General features: G+C 38.8%; 1 protein-coding gene and 1 long non-coding RNA gene across 5 annotated transcripts in view; one reads left to right on the top strand and one right to left on the bottom strand.

The window, feature by feature from the left end:
* Positions 1 to 21,109, bottom strand: part of Ppp2r2b (protein phosphatase 2, regulatory subunit B, beta) — a 452,614-nt gene that overhangs the window by 375,820 nt on the left and 55,685 nt on the right. The gene's annotated exons all lie outside the window — the stretch shown is intronic.
* On the top strand, positions 6,117 to 13,479 carry LOC108353168 (uncharacterized). Its single transcript, XR_001842094.3, has 3 exons — positions 6,117 to 6,476; positions 12,382 to 12,524; positions 12,799 to 13,479. It is a non-coding gene; the product is annotated as an uncharacterized LOC108353168 (long non-coding RNA).

Consider the following 21,109-nt stretch of genomic DNA (forward strand, 5'->3'; position numbering starts at 1 on the left):
AAAGCCCTCCAGAAAGCTGAAGTCTTAATCAAAAGCAGCACGATATGTATATATTCACAAGCACATACTTCACAGAGACTCCCAATTATCTGTCAGAAGTTTTTATAGCCTGATATAAAAGGCTAAAAACACAGTATATAAAAGTATGTGCACACGTATAAAAACACAAACCGAGCAGCATAGAAAAACGAATAACAGTTATTACTGAGTCCACACACTGGCACATTCTAGATCTTGCCCCTTCTTACATATTCATCCTGCATCTAATTTGCCAGCACAATTGACCACACCAACTAGTTACAGCTGACCCCAGAGCAAGACAGCATGGCTTGTGATAACAGTCTCATCATGTCACTCCTCATGGCTCTCATCCCATCACATATTCTCTACAAAGAGGCCAGTCACCCTTCAGAAACACAATGGTACCTTTCTGCTTGGGGTGTGTGGCTGTTAATGTCAGTCACTACCTGAGGTGAATCCTTCACTTCACTCCCTCTGGATGTCTTTTCCCTCTGTGTACTTTCTCAACCACTTTACCCAACCACTTAGCCTCTTTACTGCATTCTCAATACTGCATTGCACACCCATGATCTTGCTCCAATAATACTCTTTACCCAACCTGATAATTGTCTGACCTATTTCATATTTGCTTATGTGAACTTTCTCAATAAGATTGTTCCCTAGAACTGGATTTAAAGTTCTAAATATCTTTCCATCTACCCAAGAACTTTCCATTTCTATATTGATTATTTCTTTCTGTTTTCTAAATAACTAAATATATAACAAAAACCTACACAGCTATATGCAAACATATTGGTCTGCTCATCTATCTATCTATCTATCTATCTATCTATCTATCTATCTATCTATCTATCTATCTATCATCTATCTATATCTATGTATCTATTTTTCTATCATCTGTCTCTCTGTATGTCTGTATGGATGTATGCATATTTATTCAGTAAACATCTATATTGTTTGTGTCCTTTAACCAAAACTCGATGAAGAGAAGGATTTTTGCTGTGTCTTGCTCACTTGTACAATAGCATGTCTGGGGTATATGAGTTGCTTAGTAAATATTTTTGTTATTTATAACTAAGCCTCCAGGCTCTTCTCTTGACTATAGTCTTATAGTGTATAGTGGAGACCACACTATATACTCCTCTGCTTTAAAATCCTCATAGATTGTGTATAGATCCAGGAGGAAAGTCACATAATTGTATTATGATGTCAGGGACCTCCTACTAAGATTTCATCCAGCTTATTTTCCAAATGGTCAATCTCCTTTTCTTTGTACTGTATATGTCATGCATCCCCCTCATGTTTCTTCTGCTTAGCATGCTTTTCTCTCTGAAGGGCCTAAACTTACTCAGTTATCCATGCACAGATCAAATGCCACCTCCTTGGTGAAGTTGTCTCTGACCCCTCTGGTGGTAAGCCATCCAGTTTTCTCTTCTCTGAATCTTCCCATGGCTTCTCTCATACTGTGTTGTAGTACTGCAGGTCACTTAGCATAGGGATGAGTTCAAATCCCTCAGCATTTCTTCACCATAAAATGGGACAACAGTTGTAGCCTACTGACTGTCTGATTATGAAGCAGAATCATATAATGGATGTAAGCCTGAGCTGCTCCTTCTTCCTTTCTCTTCTCTTTCCCCTCTCCTCCTCATTCTTTTAGTGGCACTGTGTATAAAATCCAAGGCTTTACACATGCTAAAAAGTGTTTTCTCAGTGAGTTACATGCTAAGCCTTAATAAATGTTAGCTATTGTTAATATAATCACTACCTATATGACAGTATCATATGTAATGGAGCAACAATGATGCTATAGGCTAACAAATACAAGGCCTAGTCTCATGAATGGGTTTCTCTCTTGGGGTCATTGGTCAGTAAGTTCCCATAGATCATCAAATATTACAGATATGACGATTGTTCTTGGTTGCTCTCCAGAACTTGGCAGTGAGACCTTATTGCTGAAGATAAAACATGTCTGAATCATAGAACAGGAAGAAATTAAGCTGATGCTGACTTGGAAGCTTTATTCTTATTAACTAGCTATCAGAATGCTGGACTGTGCTGTGTGTGCTATGGCAGGACAAACAGTGTGACTTGAAATAATGACTAGAGTGGCAAGTGCCCACTGGTGGAGCAGAGGCACAAATATGGGAATTAGTCAATCACTTTCTAATTGGGTTTAAGACTTGCTCCACCAGATGTAATACATATCTGGGATAGTTATCAGGGCCCAAATCCTGCAATTAAAAGTACCATAGACATGTATTTCCTCCCACGAGTATTTTGTTCCCCCTTCTAAGAAGGACTGAAGCACCAGAACTTTGGCTATCTTTCTCGAAGATCATCATGTGGTCTGTGGATTGTATCTTGGGTAATCCAAGCTTTTGGTCTAATATAAGTGGTTATCACCAAACCCAGTCACTATTACTGATGCCAAGAAGTGCTTGCTGACAGGAACCTGATATGGATGTCTCCTGAGAAGCTCTGCCAGAGCTTTACTGATACAAATGAGGAGGCTTGCAGCTAACCATTGGACTGAGCATGGGGACCCTAATGGAGGAGTTAGAGAAAGAAATCAAGAACTAAAGGAGTTGAAGGGGTTTGCAACCCCATAGGAAGAATAACAATATCAACCAACCAGACCACACCAGAACTCCCAGGGACTAAACCACCAACCAGTGCACACATATGGAGGGACTCATGGCTCCAGCTGCATATGTAACGGAGGATGGCATTGTCCAGCATTAATAAGAGGGAAAGCCCTTGGTCCTGTGATGTTTCATTTCTCCAAATGTAGAGGAATGCTAGAGAGTTGAGGTGGGAATGGGAGCATCTTCATAGAGACATGTGGAGGGGGGACAGGAGATAACATTTGAAATGTAAATACATAAAATAGCCAAGAAAAATAAAATAAAAAAGTATCATAGATCATAAGAAAGACCCTTTTTCTCTTACTCTGCTAAAGGGACATAGTATTAAACTGACTCTTAATGACTTATCCTTATACCCATAGATTACTGCACCCCTCAACTAATGATAAGGCACCCAGTTGCTCTTCTCCAAATCTTTATGTTGTTTCTTGTTTCTCCTCCTCCTCTTCAATGGTGAGGATGCAGAGAATAAGAGATTGTGGAGTGTTCAGCTAAATGGACCATCTATATCATACACACACCGAAGGGCCCAGGGATCATTGTGGAATGGGAGTGTGGAGACAGAAATACTATTAGAGCCAGAGGTTGTGGATGACTACAATAAAATAAAAGTGTTTTCTAGACACAATATGGAAGTTGTAAAAATGAACTCACAGAAGTTGTGGCAGCGTACACAAGACCTGTGCAAGCTCAAAGCAGATAAAATCTCAGTAAGGGAGGAGGTGGTAGGCATGACAGTGTACCCATAGCTGAGGGAGGAGCTACTGGTCAGTGATACCTGCCAGGAGAAGGAGGGTTCACTTTTTTTCAGGGTTTGCCTGTTGATTGATTGAACATATTCCAGTGGATAGCTACTCATCCAGGAGGTCATAAATAGTACTGACTAGACTCAATTGAAAGATAAAGTGAGGGCAAAACATTGAATGGGTGTGAAATAGGGAGAAGGTAGGAGAGAATGAATGTGATCAAAATGTGTCCTGTGGAATTCTCAAAGGATATAGGAACAGATAAGTAACATTAAAGACCCTTTGAAAAGGCTCAGGGAGCTATGCAGACAAGGAGGCAGAAAGATTGTAAGAGTCAGAGATGGTAGATGATTTTAAGAAAACCCCATTTCCCAAACGCAGCAGGCTGATGCACATATGAACTCACAGAGATTGTGCCAGCACACAGAAGACATGTATGAGCCCAAGCCAGACAACACTCTAGCACAGAGAAGGGTAGTGGACGCTGAGTCCCACTTCTAGTCAAGGAACTATTTCGAATCAATACCTGCTGGAGAAGGAAAATTGAGTCTTTTTTTTCAATGGGTTGATCCTGGGTATGACTTCAAGGCAAGTCTTATGTTATTCTAGTTGGCCAGCAAGAATTAGACTCCATGATTTTTTGTTGTTTGTGTGTGAGCTTCTTTTTTTATTTTGAGAGAGATAGAACATGAAATTGGGTAGGTATAGAGGTGAGGAAGAATCTCAGAGAAGTTGGAGGAGAGAAGAGAATGTGATCAAAATATATTGTATGAAATTTCAAACAATAAATAAAAATAAAAATTAATCAAAACATAAAAAAGAAATATAATCTGTTATTTCTTTATTAAGCTTAGAGTTTCTTGAAAACAGAATAAATAATGAGTTTGCCTATCTATGTCTATATGTATTTATTCTATAAAGTGATCATTTGTTGAAGGAATTTGGGAATCAAGACCATGACATTTTTCTGTAAGTTAAAGCAAATATACTCATTGTTTTAAAATTCACAATCACATTCCAGCAATTAAATAACTCTCTATGTGGCTATGTTTTCAAATATTGTTTGCATAAAAGTAGAAGCACACTAATATTAAAAATACTTATATCCTAGTGCAGAGGATAAAGCTCATTAGCTAATAATATATTACTCTAAACTTTTATAAAACTATCCATAGAAACTATAAGGAAAAGGAAGAGAATAAAGAATAGAAATAAAGTCTTAAACTGGTTGTTGCCAGGAAGGAAACAGGCACATACACAGATGCACACGGAACTGATATGTACAGAGGGATGGGTAAGGCCTTAGCTCATGGTGTTGTGGGAACATAGAGGATAAGCAGGTATTTTGCGATGTTGGGGATATATTTCCTAGAGAAGTTCACCAAGCAAAGGGAGAAGGTAAAAATTCACCGAAAGAAGATAAACAGAATGGACATTCTATTCTGGAAAAATATGTCAGCAAAGACAAGAGCAGAAACACCATGCTACATGTTGGAATTATACTAACACTTAAGCATGTTCTAGAGCAGTAAGGGAGCTATAAAGTGGAACATTAGTTTGTGTAACAACTCACTAATACTCTGGTGTTTGTCATGATCTCATTGTATGATGTATTTGGCTCTTTAGCATAATCAACTCAAATGGGGAGAGGCTTCTGTTGCTGGCAGTTGCAGCAGTTTCCCTCACATACTGAGCATGGCTGTTCCACATTAGAGTGGCGATAGAGTGGAGACCTAAAAAGAAGTCACAGGGCAGAAGTCACTCAAAGACACCCCTATCTACTTCATCCATCCAGGCCCCACCTTCTATAGTCTCAGCACTTCGATGAATGAATTAAGCCATTCACTTTGCTAGAACCTCATGAAACATCCATGCAGATACTTGTAGAAGTATTTCTCTATCCAATCAAGGTCATGATCACAATTAACCATGATAACCCTTAATACAGTGCTTAGGGTTTTTTTGTTGTTGTTGGTAAAGGGGGAAAGGGGCATAAGCAGATCAGATTTATGCTTGAATAGATCACTCTGGTTAAATAGGAATGAGAGAAAGAGAGAGACAGAGATGAAGAGACAGAGAGAAACAGATACACAGAGAGATACACACAGAGACAGGGAGACAGAGACACAGAGAAGACATTAGAGATGAGCACTAGAAACATAGAAACAGACACACAGAGACAGAAAGAGCACTAGAGAGAGACACACTGAGACAGAGACAGTCACAGAGAGTACTATATATGGAGAGACATATAGAGAGAGACGGAGAGAGCAAGCAACTGTTAGATAACAGCTTTAGGCAGGAGAATAGAGCCATTAAACCAAAATGAGGGGCTGTGCTAAGGAACCACGGATAGCAAAAGCAGCAGGTTTTGGTGGTTTGTATTTGAACGGATTATAGAAAGAAAGGACATGAGTTCCTATTCCAATAATGAGTCTACAGTGTTCCTAGTCACTGAGATGGAACACTGTTGGTAAGAAGGAGCAGGGTACAATCTGGGCATGCGGTGCGGAGGCAACCAGCCCAATTGTAGTCCTATGGAGCATCAATACACCGATAATCTTGACCTTAGAGAGAGAGAGAGAGAGCTGTCCTGGAGGTAACATTTGGTATCATCAGAGCACAGGGTAGTTCAGACAGTGGGACTGAATGACTCACTCAAGGACAAAGTTTATATCAAGGTTAGAGTTTTGGTGAACACAGCAATTACAACAGGGAAAAGGAACCCTGAGGAAGCCCAAGAAGGGAAAAAAAGACTTTGTTGACACTGAGGGAGTAGAGAATTTCAGGAGAAAGAAATTGATCAACAGTATCAGATGCATTAGCAATGTGAAGCAAGACATGAACTAAAAAGCATCTCTGAGATTTGGCAAACAGCATTTGAAATTAGGTTTAGTGAGAGAAGGAAAACAAGACAGCTTAATGCCTGCTTCTTGGAAGAGATGATGTCATGCTAACAGATGACAGGGTGAGAGAAGGCTCCAGCTTGTCTGTTGCTTATTTATCCTACCTAAGGGGAGGATCTCCACACAGGAAAAGCAGAACCAATGTCCGCGACACAGAGGTACCTGCATGCTCGCACAAACATACTCTCTCTCTCTCTCTCTCTCTCTCTCTCTCTCTCTCTCTCTCTCTCTCTCTCTCTCTCTCTCCAGTCAGAAAGCGTTAAGCATTATAGAAAAGGGTGTCAATAGTGGTAAAAGCTTAGAGATAAATACATAGAAAAGGAGTTCAGGAAAATATGTGTTCAAACGTCTAAATTATTATCACTATTACATCGAATAGGAATGTTTATTCTTGTGACTTCAGAAGATAGAAGAGTGAAGGTTAGGAGTTCAGAGGCACAGATTCACCCAGTGCTATGGGATGGCTCTCCATCAACCAGGCACGAGGTGATCTTTTTAGGGAGCAGCATTTCCTTGACTGGGAAATCTTCAAACTGATCTGTCAGCTGGGTGGGATGTGACTTGGTTCACAGCCTTACCTCCCTTTGGAAGGTATCGTTTTAAAAGACAACCCATTTTTCTTTTTGTGCTAACGAAATAAATTACAATTATTATCCCTGGATTATCTCCAAGGACCCTTCTAAATGAGAAACCTCATGCATCCAGATTCTAGAAACTATAGCACATATTGATTGATAGTGAAAAGAAATAGTGTGGTTGACTGAATTATTTGGAACCCCAAGAGGATAGAAGCTGAATCTGAGGGTGGTCTCCCTGAAGGAAGGTTGAATTAGACAGTGTCCATGCTGTCTTGGACTACCCTATTTATAAACAAGTATTTAGTGATGTCCTCTTGATATCATATACAATGCTAAGTACGGTGGTATGGAGAAAGCCAGACCCTAGGCATACTCAGAACAGAAGGGAACGCTGTTATAAAAGACTGTTTATCATGTCCCTTTAGGCCAGTAAAAATGAATTAGAATGATCAAAGGCATTAGCATTGAGTTCTTGCTTTGTATAGTTCAGCCTACAAATCAAGTACTGCTCTCTGTTTATTACTGCATGATCATAATTCACACAGGAAGGTTCAGAGAGGTCACTATTTATGGCTACCCAAAGTGTTTCATTTGCAAAAATTATAAATGGAAAATCTGGCACTTAGTTAGAAATGTAGATCTCCTGGTACATAAATTTGCCCCATTGATTTTTATGTATTTCTTAAACTGTGCACTGCTGCTTTCAATATTGCTATGGAGCAGATTGACCATAGATATTTGAATACCTGCTGTTCAACAATCAAAGCTACCACAACAGTAGGTGAGGTTGCAACTATGACCTGTTGAGGTCAAGAAAAGCAAGATAGAAAGGGAAAGATCCAGTCAACCATTGCTTAGCCTTGTTCCATCAGCTGGAACCAAAGAAGGTTCTTAAGGTCATGCTTGTAACTTATAGGTGAAATTTATGCTACATGTTTACTAGCAGCATGGCAATGCAAGATAAATAATTTTTAATTTCCCAATCCCTGAGAGGACAGACCTCTAAGCCCTGCTAATGTGAGTTTTAATGTGGTCAAATAGCTTTATTCTGCTTTTTAATTTACCTATGACTTTGTAAAGAAACTATACCAGGATTACAGAGTGGTCTCTGGATGGCCTTTCCTTCAGTCTCTGCTCCACTCTTTGTCCTCGCAGTACTTTTGTCAGGAGGAATTCTGGATTAATGTTTTTAAGGTGGGTGGGTGGCCCTAGCCCTCAACTAGGAGCAGCGCCTATCCACTGGATATGGTCTCTACAGGTTCTCTCCCCCTTTGTTGGATATTTTGGCTAATGTCCTCCATGTTGGATCCTAAGAACCTCTTGGGTCCCTCACATCTGGGACTTCCTAGTGACTACCCCCAGGTCCACCTCCCTGACTGCTACACATCTACTTTCAAATTCCTGACCCTCCTTTCTACTCCACCTCCATTTCCTCCTATACCTGAACCGCCCCCATTTCCCTCCTTCTTCTCTCCTCCTCCCATACCCCTCTCTCCCTCTACTTCCCAGAGATTATTCCCCTTCTGAGTAGGACTGTAGCATCCATGCTTTGCTGTGATCTGCCAGAGCCTAACCAATAAAATGAAGATGTATGCATCCAAACATCAGACTGAGCAGTGGGAGCCCGATGGAGAAGTTAGGGCAAGTGCTGTGGGAGCTGAGCACCCATAGCAACCAAGACATCCCAAGCTCCCAGGGACTAAACCACCAACCAGAGTACACATGGGGGACCCATGGCTCCAGCTGGATATGTAGCAGAGGATGGCCTTAGTGGGCATCACTGGGGGCGGGACCTTGGTCCTGTGGAGGTTAGATGACCCAGGGTAGGGTGCTGAGGCAGGAATGGGTGGGCAGGTGGGTGAGCACCCTCATAGAGGCAGGGGGAAGGAATAGGGGTTTGTGGAGGGTAAACTGGGAACGGGGATAACATTTGAAATGCAAATAAATAAGATAACCAGTAATAAAAAGAAAACAAAAAGTACAGAATGCTTTCCATCAAGGATCTTCTACTAAAATACAGTAATGGTCTAACCTTGACAACTTAGTCAAATTATTTTCATCCTCTGTTTTGAGCCCCTCATTTTCCCCACTGCAGCATGCCATGCAGTTATGTAAACTTTTTGAATGATTTTGGAGGAGCTACTTGTATCTTGCTAGAGGAGCAGTTCTGATTTGTCCCATGGTTCAGTTATGATAACGCATGACTCAGATCTGCCTTCAAGGGAATGGTACTGGAGGAGTGACATATCTCAATGTGGGTAATGGACCAAGCCATTCTTTATCCACAAAGGAGTTCTTTAGAAGGTCATCTGTTGCTCTGGGGCTCATCATCAACCTGATGAAGACCTTTCGTAGAGCTAAAATAATGAAGTCCCTGATAGGTTATTCAGTCCCAAGGGGTCATTCCTAAACACGTGTACATATGGCTAACAGTAAATGGACTCACTAGGGTGTGTGTGTGTGTGTGTGTGTACGCATGCACATGTGTGCATATAATATATCTATGTCTATATCTCTATCTATCTATCTATATCAATAAGAATGAAAGATGAGGTAATGAGGTTGAGAAGGAGTAGAGGGTATGAGAAGAATTGAAAGGGGAAAGGGAGTGGTAGAAGTTATCTAAAGGATCTCAAAAAAATTAAAAGCATAATTAAAAATAATTATTTTCCTACTCAATATTCCTTTATTCACCCTTCCTTATAGATATGTCAGATATATAAAACTTTCCACAGTTGTCTCAGCTTTGTTTTTTCTGTATATTCCCTTATTAAATATTGAGATTCATTCAACTCTATATCGATCCTAGAGAGCCTAGGCAGGAAGCAAACTATCATATATTCTCATAGTACCTTCTACTCTTTCTTATGGACAAACACTTTATAATCTTATAAAATACAAAATATATTTAACTTATATATTTATATAAGGTTCTGCTAAATTATCTCCCATGAGACTTTTGATTTTTTTAATCGGGATAAGAATCATTTCAACTTCATCCCTAGAATCTATCCAATTACTAAGAAAATTATGATTTATTTGACTGAATAAATGAATGGCAAAATAGTGATATCCTAGTCTATCCTCTCCTGTAAGGTTTTGGATTTTCATTAAAGAGTCAGTTAGCTATGATAGATAATCAATAGAAGGAAGCAAAGGGTGAGCAAAGAAAAGGCAAGGGAAGCCAATGGCATCTATAAGTTTTCTTACCTGTAATCTTGTGCTTAAGGGTTTTGTTCTGTTCAATGAATAAACTGCCCAATATTACAAAGCTCTCAGAACACAAGAATTAGAATCTGATGCTATTTTTAGTACATTAATTTGAATGAGTAAAGCACCTAGTAATAAGCCTAGTCAATATTAATCAAACCCAATAACTCCATGTGATTGTGTAGATACTGAAAAAAGCAAAAGATCCCCAAACTAACCAAGCGGATTCTATGAACACTGAGATGTCAGGAAGCTGTTTGAGAGAAGCTGTGAATAGTTGGTTTCTAGGGGACTGTGGTATCACATCTGATATATTGCAACCAATTTTTATAGTCATTGTGAGAATTAGGACTTCCCTGATGGCTCCCAAAATTAGTGGTCATAATTGCATAATATGGATATGAAGTTTTCATGCGAAGGCTCATGTTAGAAGTGTGATACTCAGTTGGTGGCTCTGTTGAGAGATCTGTTAAAGGAGCATAAGTACAGAAGTAATGATTTTTTAGTTCAATAGGCTACAAAGAGGTAAGACCTAGTTGGAGGAAGAAGGTCATTGAAGATGTACCTATAAAGTGTGTGTTTTGTCCTGAGATCTTCCTTTTGGCCTTCCTCTGCTTCTTGGCTACAATGAAGGATCCAGTTTTCCTCGACCAAGCTCTTCTGCCATGATGTCAAATTCATTAAGTCCATGTGGTTATTGCCATGAGATGAGCAGCCCTCTCTGTCCACCCCCACATTCCTCCTGTAATGTTCACTGCTTTATCTCAGGAAGAATCTACAGATACAGCCAGTTTTGCACTGATACCTCTGCAACTGTGAGGCAAGCTAAGCCATGCCACCTTCAGACTGTTTGTCTAATGTGTTTGTCAAAATGATGAAAATTGATATTTTCAAAAAGTTGACAAATACATATTATCTGTGGAAAAGTATCTAGACATTGAACATAAGGAAATTGCTAGAAGAAAAATAAAAAATGGGCAGAAAAACTATGCAAATAATAGCTAATCACAGTTATTTTTCTAAATTTAATAAAATTATATAAAACTATATAATTAGGAAATTCAATAAAATACACTTATCGAAAATTCAAAGAACACTTTTATCATGCATATAATAGAAGATTATTAAAATGATTATAAAGACAAACAGGTTTTAAATATTCATAAAAAGGTCAAGCAAAAGATTATGGAGCAACTGTAAGTTATTCAAGTAATGGAAAAAAATCACCTCAAAATCTACACTAGCATCAATTAAAATATCCTCATATTCTTCAAAGGTTTTTCCAAAGTAGAATAAAAGGTAAGTTAATTCAGCATCACATATGATTTGTAGATGTGAATTCAATTCTATATGAAAGAACAGAAAATGGTAACCACATGAGTAAATATGGAAGAACTGTCCATTCAATTCATTTATGAATTGAAAATTATTTATTAAACTAAAATGAATAATAATGAATGTTACATTATAATAATACTAAACTTAAATAAATATCATATGTAAATAAAATGGCAAAAAGTCAGGCATGGTACCATTCATTGTTCTTAATGCTATAAAAGTGGTATGGTACTGTGATATATTATAGACACATAACACAAACTCTAGAGAAACCACTAAGCAAAAAACTAAGTGATATGGCAGATGAGTCAGTACAGGAGAGATATGCTAAAAATATCCAATTAATACAAGCAAAGCGAGGAAATGTGGGAATAAGGAGCAAAGAACAGATGTATAAACAGAAAAATAGCAATATGGTAAATTTAAAAATGGAATGAACACACCAATTAAAAAGCAGAGATTGACAGACTGGATAAAATGTGAGGCCAAACTAAGTGCTGTCTGAAAATACCTTCAGTATAAAAGGATAGGTCAAGAGCAGAATGATGGGAAAAGATAAATCATGAGAACCAGAGCTAAGAGGGCTCCATGTGTGCTTCCCATAAGACCTAAAGGATATTTGTTCTGTGTTAGATGGGGCATGGTTATGCTGATTAACTCCATGTGTCAGCCTGATTGGTTAAAGTGTATTCAGGTATTATGTCTTGCTATGTCTGCAGTGATTTGGTAGAGGATGGCATTTGAATCCTCTTGGATTGGTCCTTACCAATGTGTGTGGGCACATGCCAGTCTCCCAGGACAGGCAGAGCACAGAGGAGGACTAAAGGCAAACTTACTGAGTTTTTAGGATATGGTTTATTCATCTTCTCCTGTTTTCCAATGTCAGAACTATAGGCCTTCAAAATGCTGGACTGACCTGTGGCCTCTTAATTTGCAGGTGATTAATTGGTCTCTGATTAAGAAACCCAGCACTTGCTGCCCTGGATCAAGCCTTTGTGCTCACATTTAATCCTCCATAGCCTTTCTGGTTCTGCAAGTGGTGGACATCATATAACAGCATTTTTCAATCTTCATATCTGTGTGAGTAAATCTTACAGTCTCTTTTATAATCTCTGCATGTCCCATTGGTTCTGTTTGTCTGGAATAGGCTGGTTGAACACAGATAATGAGGTCACCATGTCAGAAAGACATATACCTAGACTGGATTTAGGCCCTAAAGGAGAACTATTAATCTGCCAAAGAAACACAGTTTTAAACAGACTTTTTAACAATGACGTTTTAGTATTAATAACAGTATTAATGACTTGTTGTTATACACATAGATTAGTGCATCTCTCAACACTTCTTTTTGCAGGGGATGGCGATTAATACAGATAACCATGACTGGTCAAGGTGTAGAAAATAAGAGACCATGGAAAGCTCAGCCCTGATTGGAGCATCTGTATCACACTCCTCCTCCCAAAGCTCAGGAACATTGTGGAAGAGACAGAAGAAAGAGTGTAAGAGCAAGAGGTGATGGACAACTGCAACAATACAGTGTCTTTAGAAACATCAGGGCAACTGCACAGATGAAGTGCAGCAGTTATGATAGCGTGTACAAGACCTGTTCTGTAGGATGATGTCATCACGCAGGTGTGGGCAGGTACAAGATAGAACGAGGCTTGTCATTGGAAGAGAAAGAAAGATGGGCGGGAGAAAAGTTTTAGAGTGAGAGAAGACTGGGAGGAGGCAGAAGAAGCAGGGATAGAACATGGAGGCTGATGTTAAGATTCCTCTCTGCACATTTACAGGTTGTTATGAAGATTTTAAAGGGACGGATGTGTACAGGGCTTTGTATATTTAGGTGGGGAATTATATCTTATTAATTGGATCAGAGGTTATTGTGAGTTTGTTCTTTCATGTGGCGATTTAAGTTTAAGAGAGTATGTGGCAGCCGGAGACACTAAGCCACAATGGAATTGGGATGTATGTTTCTGGCATGGTGGCAACTTGCCTCGTGAACTAGATGGGTAGAGAGATTGTTGCCAGGCTCAGAGAGAAGTCATTGGCAGTGTGACATGGGATGGAGCAGAGAGGGTGAGAGGCTTTGCTGACTGAGATGAAGATATCTACCAGATACCTTGGGGCACTGTGGTGCTGGATCTAGTGCAGGGTAAAAGATAACCATTTTTATAATTTTACAACAACACTGTGCCAACTCAATCTAGGCAAAATCCCAGTTGTGTGTGTGTGTGTGTGTGTGTGTGTGTGTGTGTGTGTGTGTGTGTGTGTGTTGGACAGCAAATCCCATTCCTAGCTAAAGAGTTTCTGCAAACATATAGATGCTGGAAGAATTTGTTTTGTTTAGGGCGTGGCCCTTTGTAGGTCAACCCCAAGATCATATCCAATACTATATGGGCATGATAAGATATATTTGATGGGTTGAGAATAACAAACAACAGAATATACACATTTGGGTCAGTAGCAAATAGGGGTGGATCCAAGAGGTTAGTGAATATGATCAAAGCACAGTGTATGGTTTTTCCAAGAAATAATAAAGTTGAGAAAAAGACTATAAATATATTAAATGTACATAGGCCCTACAACAGAGCTTTTAAAAACAAAAATAAGAAACAACCCAGAAAGAAAATGAGAAATGACAAATTCATAATCATAGAAGTTTGAACATTCTTCACTCAGCAACTCAAAATAAGTATCAATAAATTTGACAAAGTAAACATTACCATTACCCACTTCTCAATTGCCACTGAGAAACACATGGATATCCAAAATACTCACACATCCCTTCTAATTGCACATGGATTAGTCCCCAGTGGCAGTCATACATTGGGCTACAATACCAGGCTCCATGAAGTTAAAAAGTTGAATATTCTGTAGAAAATAAATTCTGGCTCCAACACATTAAATTAGAAATTAACAATAAATGTAGGGCCAGAAGGCTCCTCAACATTAGGAGGTAATTAGTTTTGCTTTTAAATAATTCATGGCTTTAAGATGCCAGAAAAGATATCAAACAGTATTTTTAGTTGAACAACACTGACAAAAATGCCCAAATCAAGAAATTGCAGATAATGAAGGGCTTAGAGGGAAATTCATAGCTTTAAAGTCTTGCATCAGGAATTGTGAAAGAGTTTAAATAAATAATCCGAGTCCCCACCTTTAGATCTACAGGAAGAGACCTAAATAGACCCAACTGAGGAATAAAACTGGAACTGGGCACTGAACAGACTCTTTACGTAGAAGGATAAAAGTGATCTATCTGCCTGAGGCTGGGTTACTAAATAGAGAGAGAACAGCCAAATGAACAGTATCAGGAATGAAGAAAGTTTTATAGAGCTTACAGACATTAAAAGAAAAATGGCTGGTGAGAGGGGTCATGGGTTAAAGTGCTTGCCCTGCAATCCTCAAGACCCAAGTTTCAAGTCAGCCACCTAAAAAGCCGGGCATAGTTGCCTGTGCCTGTAGCCCTAGTGCTGGGGAAAGAGACAGGCAGAGACAGAGCTCACTAACTGGGTAGCCTAGACCCGCATGGCAAGATAGAGACTCACTGAGAGACTCTTCAAGATAGAGAGCTATCCAGGATGACATCTGATATCCTGCTCTGGCCTTAGCATGTGCTCTTACAAGTGTGTCATCTGTGCACTCACATGAATATAAGACACATAAACACATACACATGTGTGTACACACATACACATGCATACACATATGCACATGCCCCACAACACTTAAAAACAGATTTATTTTTATTTTATGTGCATGACTTCCTTGCTATAAAGATGAAACTGGAGTTATGGATTGTTGTGAGCTGCTATATGGGTGCTAGGAATAGAACCTGACTCCCCAAGAACAACCAGAGCTCTTCAAATATTTTTTAAAAAGCAGTCTCTTTCATCTGGAGATACAGTTAATTGGTTAAAAGCACTGGATAATCTTCCAGAGAACCCTGGTTCAGTTTCCAGCACCCATAAGGCCATTTACCATGGTCTGTCACTCCAGTTTCTGGGGATTTGATGACCTTTCTGGCCACCATAGACACTAGCCATACAAGTACACAGACATCCATGCAGATAAAACCCCCATATGCACAAATAAATAAATAAATCTAATGTGGTGTGTGTGTGTGTGTGTGTGTGTGTGTGTGTGTGTGTGTGTGTGTGTATGTGTGTGTGTGCGCGCATCTGCAAATACCAAAAGATGGTACTGGATTTCTGGAAGTGAAGTTGCAGCTAAGCTACCTAACATGAGTGTTGGGAGCCAAATTCAAATTCCACTCCTCTATAAGAGCAGCACGTGCTTAACTGCTGAGCCATTTCTTCAGTTCCAAGAAACTGAACTTCAAAAAAAAACATTTTAGAATGTTGGTCCAAGTGGTTACCATGATACATTCTATCAAATACTAAAGCTCCAATCTTAGTCAAGGCTTCTCAGGAAACAGAGGAGTAACCAGCCATCATGTGCAGTCACATCCCCTGGCATTAAAAACAGGAGGAAAAACTCATAACCTTGAGCTAGGCAAAGAGTTTAAGTAAAGTGGTACCTTATGATCTATGATGTAGACATTGGACTCCATCAAAACTAAAATCTTCCACTTCCAAAGGATAATGTTAAAAATACAAAGAGACCAACCAGAAAGTATTTGCAAATCATGTATCCAATAAAGGACACATCTGTAAAATAAAGAACTTTCAACAATGGCTTACAAGGAGGCAAGTGATGTAAATTTTAAAAAATGCATGGGCAAACATTTCACCAAGAAAGATACACAGGTAATAAATTGCAGAACAGGCATGCCAAGTCATAACAGGATAGTAAGAACAGGAGATGTCGGAGTACTAATGCATTCCCAGCTTTGAATTTTCCTTCCTTAGTGTGCATTCACTATTTTACCTTGTTATAATAATGGCTACACTAGACAATACAGTATACATCTATTAATTAAAATTAATTTATATTAAACATTAGGTCTCATAGGCAGTCTGTGTATGCAGAAATGAACTCAAGCTGAACTATAGAAGGAGGTTTGATAAAAAAGCCAATATTCCCCAGGAACTACTTGTTGAGAAGGTTTTTTTCATATGGCTTTCCAATTTACATATATACCTGTGGCACCTATCAGTACATCCAATCCCATGCTGGCCTAGAGGCTGCCTCAGTATCACAAATAATAGTTTACATTTTAAACTTCATACGTTTTACATTTTAAACATCCCAGTTCTTCCCTTCCCCAAGCTACTCATCCTTCTTATAATCCAAATGATTTGTATACCTCCCAGTCTCTCTGTCGCTTTCTCTGTCTCTTTCTCTATCTCTCTGTCTCTCTGTCTCTCTGTCTCTCTCTCTCTCGTGTGTGTGTATGTATGTATGTGTGTATGTGTATATGTATATGTGTGTATATGTATGTGTATATGTGTGTATTTGTGCAAGTGTATGTGTATATGTATATATGTGTATGTGTGTATGTTTGCATGTAAATGTGTGTGTGTGTGTGTGTGTGTGTGTGTGTGTGTGTGTGTGTATTCATTACTGGAGATTGAAGCCAAGACTTTGCCATGCTAGGCAGAGCACTGTATCATGGCTAACATTCTGAACTTTCTTAGCATTTTATCTTGATTGGGGTTAATAGCATTTCTTGAATTTGTAGCTTAATGACTTTCATAAATTTTAAACAATCTCAGTCAGTGTCTCATTAAATATTGATACTGCTTATTACTTCTCTCACTTACACTTCTTAGACTTCGATTCAAAACATGTTATCCCTTTTAACTTGGGCTCATGCATCTTTTAGGCTCCTTTTTATTTCCTATAGTTTTAACTTATTGCTTCAACCTTAATATTTATTGACCTAGCTGGCCAATAAGCTATGGAATTCTGAATTGAATTTTGAATGCTTTTTTTCTTCTGAGGTTTTCACTGAGAGCTATAACATGGCTGCTGAAGGTATCTGTGTTTCTTTCTGTCCCCAGCCATCTCTCCTACTTGGTCTTGTTCCTGCTTGCACCTGTGCCTCCTGGCTCCAGGATTCTACAGAACTGCTCTGTCCCTAGAAGCCTTCTTCTGTTGTTTGTGTTCCCTAAGAAAAGAGCTATTATCTGGCTTGCTTGGGGGTAATTAGATATTATTTGCATATCAGACAGCTCTTTGTAAGCTTCAGAGCACATTGCTGGTCTATAACTGTCTGCTGGCCCAAAAGTGGGACAATCACAGCTGATTTCGTGTCCCCACAATGCTGGACCCCCCTCCATGAGCAGAGCAATTATTTATTTAGATAACTTGGCCTGGATTGATTCTGATTAAGAGGGTACCATCCTGTGCTAGTGAAAAGGAGGAGCAGGACTCCACTCTGAGATCTAATGGTAGTTTCTTACACATGCTTTTGTTTTCTGTGGTTTGTTATCTAGTCAATCATATCTCCAAATTACAGAATGACATATTCTAAAATTAACAATTTATAATCGTAAATCACCTTTATTATCATCTATTATAACCATCTCGTGTTACTAGCTTATTGTTATTCTTTTCTATGTTTAATTTAGAAATCCAAATTCATCAAAGGTTTATTTCTTAGTTTGCTTGATAAAGCACTGATCAAAGTCAATTTGGAGAGGAAGAGGTTCATTTGGCTTACACACACTGATCACAATACATCGCTGAGGAAAATCAAGGCGGGAGAACTCAAGGGAGAAATCTGGAGGCAAGGACTGAGGTCATGGAGGATGCTGCTTTGTGGCTTGATCTCCATGGCTTGCTCAGCTTGCTTTCTTATAGCACCTAGAATCACTTGCTCAGGAGGTGATTTACCATAAGCTTAGATTTCACACATCAATCACCATTTGAGAAAATGGCACGCAGACTTGCCCAGAGACAAATCTGGGGAAGCCACTCCTCCCCACTCCTCCTTTGAATCTTCTTATTCTCAGCTGACTCCAGTTTGTGTCAAGTTGAAAGGAAAAGGCAAAGCACAGTATACACAGAAAGTACAGATTGTACAGAGTGTGCTACTACTAGAGGAATCTACCTCGGGTCTTGAAACTTGCATAGCATTCCACCAAGGAGGGTGGAATGAGAAGAAAAAGAATGGGGAGGGGCTCGGCTCATCTACCTAATAACAGCACATCCTCAGTCCCGTGGTTTTACTTTCACCCTGGTTGTTGCCATCTCCTTTGGTGGTTTTTCAGCACACCAAATGATTGCAATTAGGGTACTCCCTAAGACTTGTTCCTGGACCCCCCTTCTCTTTTCAGGTTTGGCTTTTTCTCCCAAGATCATCCAGGCCTATGGTTTGCTGCACCATTTAGATCTCCAATTCCACAGTCTTTTCCAGTAATCCAGTCTCTAACAGCTATTTGATATCACCACACTGATGGATACACAACTCAAAGCTAATCTATTCAAACAGAACCCTGATGCCTTGCAATAGAGGTCTTGAGAATACCTGTTCTAATGTAGCAATTCAACAGCCATTGCTGTATCACTTTCTCCAGTGTTCATCAAAGTAGGCTTATGTGCCTGACATTTTGTGATATTTCCTGGTTTAGTTCATCTCTTCCCATTAGGATGTTGGAATAGAGATGCGATTATCCTGTCTGTTTCTTTGTGGCACAGGCTATGATATCAGATATTGGGAGGTCTTACAGAATAAATATCAGGAGCTATTCACATTTAATGTCAGTATCATCTTTTTGGACTGAGTTCTAATTTACTGTTTATTTAAAATGAACCAGAGTAAGTAAAGCTGAGAATCCATGTTTGCTCTCTGCCTACATGCCATTTTACTATAGAACAATTATGAATTTGTTACAGCAACAATAATGTAACATATTTTGAGCTCTTATTAGATTCAAACAGGGTACTTGATTATCTAACTAAGGTTTTGTTGTTGTCTTTATTCTATATACAAGGTACTTGAGATATAGAATATTTCTATTTCATTCTGAAGACCACAATGCTAACTGACATGCCATTTGACTATCTTGAGCAAACTTCAGACATCAGCCACTTATGATAAGGAAGATGTTGACTTGGCTGTAAATGCTTTTGAGTAAACCTTTGAGTAATTTCTTATGGTACCAGAGAGGGGAGAGAGGGGAGCAGTGAGTACCAACTTCTTACAAAAATGGCTTGATGAAATATTGGTAACAAACCATGAAAAAACTTTATCCCACATCATTCCTGGAAGTAAAAGTGAACCAATGAGCAAAATCAATTCATTTTCCCATCTTCTGTTCAAGAAGAAATTAGGAGCTTCCCAAGGCATTGCAACCAGGAAAATTAGAAAGGTTAACTTTACTGGGCAACCGACCCTGGGTTATAGCTTGATCAATTTGTTATTTCAGAAAATAAAACTATACCTAAAGTTGAAATTATATATTTCTAAGGCATTTATAGCTTCAAATAGGTGGGAGAAATTAGGAAAATAAAAGGCCACATAGACTAAAAGACTTGCATTGCACATAATATTAAATGTTTGAATGAAACCAAAGAGGAAAAAACAGTCTAGGTGTCTAGGTAATTGAATACATTTTAATTTCTCACTTGCCATTTAGTACATGATACAAAGATGCCAAACACATTATATGGTATTTTAATAATGGGTACTAGTATCCAATAGATTTTCTCAACTTTTTCAGTTTCCTACATTAGGCTGTATAGTGTAGTTTTATGCATTTGGATGCTAAATTCTTTCTTTAAAATTGAGTAAATGGAACCATAGTGTTAAGAATGGGCTTTAAAATCACATTAGTGATTGTGTACTTTGCACATGAATGGATGTAGTGGATGGCTAGTATCTTTCAAAATTACTTGACCCACTGATGTGTTCAGTAACTCGTGGTCAATGCTATATATCACTTGTACAGACTAAGTAACTGTGCCCGAGCTAGCCTATGGTAGGTGTAAAGAAATCTAGGTGGTCTAGCTTGGGAACTCATCCATGTTGGCTTCCAAGGAACTTGCAGCTCCTGGGAAATATGGGTGTGTACAGAGATATAAATACGTGAAGATGTATACACGTGTACACATTCATATATACTTTTCTGAATTCTCTGCCCCCTAACCCTCTGAAATTTCCCAGTGCAGTAGTTTATTTCATCTGTTCTAACAGAAGTTTCAGGATGGGAATGATGGTGAGTATCTGTAGTCCTAGGTACTGGGGAAACTGAGGCAGAAGAATTAAGCATTTGAGGCCTCTAGCTTTATTAAGACTTTATATGCTAGATCTGGTCGATATTCATGGGAGGCCTTCTTTTTTCTGAAGAGAAATGGAGGAGTGGATGGGGTGGGTATGGGGATGCTTGGAGGAAAAGAGGGAGAGGAAACTGCAGTCAGGATGTAAATTAATTAATTAATTATTAATTCTTAAAATAAATAGTGACACAACACAAATTCTTTCTAAAGTGTACTTATAAAGGTGTTTAAATAAAAATAAAATAGTAAACTCTATATAGTGAGCCTGTCAAAAAAATCCTGATTTGATATACAATGCCATCAATTAATATTATATTTTCTTATGAAACATGGAATCTCTTTAAAAAAACAAATTTGAGGCCTCTTTGTTCATTGGCCACCACCACAAAACCAAATAAAAATCAAAACAAACAATCAAACGAACACAGCAGCTTGCTTGCACATTGCCAGTTGAAGGTGTGATGCTTGCCTCCCACATA

The sequence above is a fragment of the Rattus norvegicus genome, chromosome 18, assembly GCF_036323735.1.
Source record: "Rattus norvegicus strain BN/NHsdMcwi chromosome 18, GRCr8, whole genome shotgun sequence".
NCBI classification, from domain to species: Eukaryota; Metazoa; Chordata; class Mammalia; order Rodentia; family Muridae; genus Rattus; species Rattus norvegicus.